Source organism: Ictidomys tridecemlineatus, chromosome 1 (genome assembly GCF_052094955.1).
Source record: "Ictidomys tridecemlineatus isolate mIctTri1 chromosome 1, mIctTri1.hap1, whole genome shotgun sequence".
Taxonomy (NCBI): domain Eukaryota; kingdom Metazoa; phylum Chordata; class Mammalia; order Rodentia; family Sciuridae; genus Ictidomys; species Ictidomys tridecemlineatus.
Window position 1 is genome coordinate 242,982,970 of NC_135477.1, and position 3,863 is coordinate 242,986,832.

Consider the following 3,863-nt stretch of genomic DNA (forward strand, 5'->3'; position numbering starts at 1 on the left):
TTTTGATATAGATAGACACTGTTTGACATTTAAGTAGGTTAAACATATCTATCCATCCCATCAATCATCTATCATTTCTTCATGGTAGAAACATTGAGTTTCCTTTCTTTTAAGGAAACATTCTTCTAATGTCTTGAGATATATGAAGTACATGTTGTTTTCTGTGGTCATCCTACTCTGCAATAGCACACCAAACCTTTTTCCTCCTAACTATAACTTACCACCTATTTTTAAAATATTTATTTAGTTTTAGTTTTAGGTAGACACAATATCTTTATTTTATATTTTTATGTGGTGCTGAGGACCGAATCCAGTGCCTCAAGCATGTCAGGTGAGTGTGCTACCATTTGTGCCACATCCCCAGCCCCTAACTTACCACCTATTGATCTACCTTTCCTTTCCCTCTCTTCCCTTACTTCCTCTGGTATCCACTGTTCTACTCTCAACTTCAATAGGATCAATTTTTGTTTTGTTTTTGAGACAGGCTTTCAATATGTTGCCCAGACTGGCCTCAGAGTTGGAATCCTCCTGCCTTCTCTCAGTATCTTAGGATCATTTCAATTCTGCGGCATCAGTTGCAATATCTCTTCTAATTTTATTTACTTGAATCTTTTTTTTTTCCAAGCCAAACTGTATCCAGTTTTATTAAAGATACTTTTCATAAACAATCATGGTATTTCAGGCAGGACATGGGCAGACAATCATTAACAGTGTACAACAACTTTCAAACTCCCTTCTTGGATGGACTACCAAAATCAGAAAGCCACTATAAAACCCAGTGAAGTCTTCATTTGATGCTCTGAATAGGGAAAGTTTTGAGTGAGGGTTGACATTTCACATTTAGCATGTTGTTTAACAACTTTTCACAAGCCGATCCTGACTTTCAGGAAATGAAAGGAAAATGGCAAACATTATTAATCTGAAGATCCACAATCTAGAAAAGGAACTGCTGCTCTTCTGAGGGACACTATTCTCAATGACATCACTGGAAAGTCCAGATTGCCCCACACACTGGTAAAACCAATCCTTGGGAATCAGGTCCCAACAGGCCTGAGTTTAGGGAAGTTAAGTCTATGACGATGGCAGAGAGGGACAGGAGGACATACAGATGAGTTTGAGTTTTTCCGTACCACAAGGCATTTGTGCCAAGATGGCTGTGTGTGCCAACATCAGGGAATCCCTTCCTCTTGGGAACAAAGAGGAAGTCTCTCAAAACTAGAAAGGAAAGGTGTCTTCCCCCACAGCAATCCGGCTTTGGAGACATTCTACTAGTGACATACGCTCCTTCGCCTCCAAAACAATGAAGTGTTCGGTGTGCTAACAACATAGCTTAAAATAAAAAAGTAAAACAAAATTCTGCATTTTTATAAAACTTGATAAAAAATAGTATTTTAAGCTGTACAGTCACCAGAAGTATACTGTTATCAAAAACTCTCCTACTTCACTTGGCGTCTCCAGCACCTCAGCTGTCTGTGCCTGGTCTGTTTGGGCATCTCCATTTTCTGCAGGGTTATTCCCATTCTTGCCAAGGTCAGCTTTTCCCTTTGGGTACCTTCTCTCTCTTCTTTGCAGGGGCCTTTTTAGGCTTGGGCTCTGGCTTTGGAGGAGCAGGTTTGGCAGACAACCTTGCAGATCTTCTCTGTGGTTCGTCTTTCACCTTGGCTTTATCTCCTTTAGCATCCCCTTCAGCCCTTCTCTTGGGCATGGTGGCGACCAGCAGGACTCGGGTTCTGGACGTGGGTCCGGGGTCGTTCTCGCCTCTTCTTCTTCACACTGCTCCTACTTGCATCTTTTTAAAAAATACAATCTAGATAGGGAATCTGTCAATGTTATCCATTATTTTAAGGAAATCATGATATCTGTTTCGATTTCCATTTTTAAATGAAAATCCAAACTAAAAAGTAGATATTTTATTGAATTGTCAAGTTACAATTAGAATAAACAATGATTAATGGAAATTAAATGATTATACTGATCAGTTCATAACTGAAGCAAACATCTCTGGTCATCATAATGGTTTTAACTAGTTTATAGCTTTGATATTTAAAAAAACTCCTAAATATACCATATAAACTAGCAGGGGTAAAAGATGTTATTGTATACTACCAAATAATGTTATGTGCACACAAGAGTATGTGCCAACAAGGTTAAGAAATAGAGCTTTTGCAGTTTTTTAGATCCACATGCACCACTTTTCAATAATATCTCATTTCCTGCCATACTGGAAGATAAACACTATTCTAAGTTTTTACAATTTTTTTTTCTTTTCATTAACTATTCTAAATAATTTTGCACACACATATGTATACTTGTATTATATGTTTATATGTACATATAACTACATAGGTAAACTGCTTTGTATATGCATATTAATACACTCTTAAATATTTTCAGTTTGTCTATTTTTCAGGGTTCTAGAAATGGAGCCACACTTCACATATTCTTTGATGATTTAATTGTTTTTCCATAATGTTTGAGATTTAGCCACATTGATGCTGAATTGATTTATTTTCATTATTATTCTACTATATAAATTAGTTACGACTTATTTATATATTCCTTTACTAATGAGAATTTGTATCTTTGCTTCCATTGTGAACATTTGTGTGCCTGGCTCCTGGTATATATGTACAAGTATTTTATTTGGGAGTGGAGTACCCGGATCATCAGATGGGTGCATATTCAACCATAGCATAGTGTAATACTGTGAAATACTCTTTTCCCACGTGGTTGTAATAATTTTCACTTGCAATATTCTGGATGGGAGTTCACATCACTCCATATACACACCTACACTTGGTGTTGACCAGCTTTCTAAATTTTTGCCAGTCAAGTATGAAATAGTATCTCATAGTGGTTTTGATTTCATTTCTCTGACTTAAAAAATTTGAATCAGAATCTCTATTTTTTTACAATGAGACATATCTGCGGACATATATATATATATATATATATATATATATATATTGGTGGAGAGGAGGAGACTGTGGTTTTCTTACTGATTCATTGGAAATTTTAGCATTAGCTTTATTTTGGTTATATGACTTTCAAATAACTTCCTCCAGAATTTTATTTATCTTCTTTTGGTATTTAGTCTGTGTATGCGTGTGTGTGTGTGTGTGTGTGTGTATGTGTGTGTGTGATTTGATGATCAGAACATTTAAATTTTAATATAGTAGTCAAATGTACTAATATTTTATCTTTTTATTTCATAATAAATTCTTCCCTACTCTGGGTTAAATATATTTCAGAAAATATACATTTTCTATTTTAATTATCATTGTGTTTTTTTCTTTCATGTTAAATTCATTTGGGATCAGTTTTTTTTAAGTACAGATATTCTATACTTATTTTTTTTTGACAGCATGCCTTTATTTTAGTTGTTTATTTTTGTATGTGGTGCTAAGAATCTAACCCATTGCCTCACACATGCTAGGAAAGTGCTCTGCTGCTGAGATTCGGCCCAGTTTTTTCCAAAACTGTGCCAGCAATTATAGTTCTGTCTTTACTTAGGGCTCTGCAAATCCTGGTTACTGTTTGCATAACCTAAGTTTCCATTTTTATTGCCCTCTCTAATCTGTTCTACTCTACTCATAGTTCTACCTTTTAATCCTGCTGCTGGACCCATTCATTGTCTTAACTCTTTAACTATAGTTCTTATTTTTTTTTAATATTTATTTTTTAGTTGTAGTTGGACACAATGCCTCTATTTTATTTATTTTTATGTGGTGCTGGGGATCGAACCCAGGGCCTCGAGCATGCTAGGCAAGTGTCCTACCACTGAGCCACAACTCCAGCCCTGTCTTAACTACAGTTTGATAATATGCTTCTATGATTGGCACAAGTGTACTGGCTTGCTTTGG

The 3,863-nt window shown here is 35.7% G+C and overlaps 1 pseudogene; it reads right to left on the reverse strand.

The window, feature by feature from the left end:
• Positions 1-1,404: 1,404 nt before the first annotated feature.
• Positions 1,405-1,708, reverse strand: LOC101975975 (non-histone chromosomal protein HMG-17 pseudogene; annotated as a pseudogene).
• Positions 1,709-3,863: the final 2,155 nt, after the last annotated feature.